Source organism: Penaeus monodon, chromosome 31 (assembly GCF_015228065.2).
Source record: "Penaeus monodon isolate SGIC_2016 chromosome 31, NSTDA_Pmon_1, whole genome shotgun sequence".
In the NCBI taxonomy this organism is placed as follows: Eukaryota; Metazoa; Arthropoda; class Malacostraca; order Decapoda; family Penaeidae; genus Penaeus; species Penaeus monodon.
In genome coordinates, this window is record NC_051416.1 from 15,237,429 (window position 1) to 15,237,641 (window position 213).

Consider the following 213-nt stretch of genomic DNA (forward strand, 5'->3'; position numbering starts at 1 on the left):
CGCTTCAAGGTATTTGCGTGCACGTGTACCTTAGCCCTAGTCTCGCTCTGTGTTTGCGTGGCGGTCGGTCGAACCCGTAGACAAACAGGCAAACAATCCCCTTCGTTTGCAGGGAGGATGTGGGTAGTTGGAGTCAGTGAGAAAGTGGGTGGTTTGTGAAGCAAAGGAGAAAGGTGGGCGTTGGCCGAGTGGATTTTGTGTTTGGTGGGGGTG

General features: G+C 54.0%; 1 protein-coding gene across 1 annotated transcript in view; it reads right to left on the reverse strand.

Annotated features, from left to right (window-relative positions):
* Window positions 1-213, reverse strand: part of LOC119593048 (discoidin domain-containing receptor 2-like) — a 26,281-nt gene that overhangs the window by 24,060 nt on the left and 2,008 nt on the right. The gene's annotated exons all lie outside the window — the stretch shown is intronic.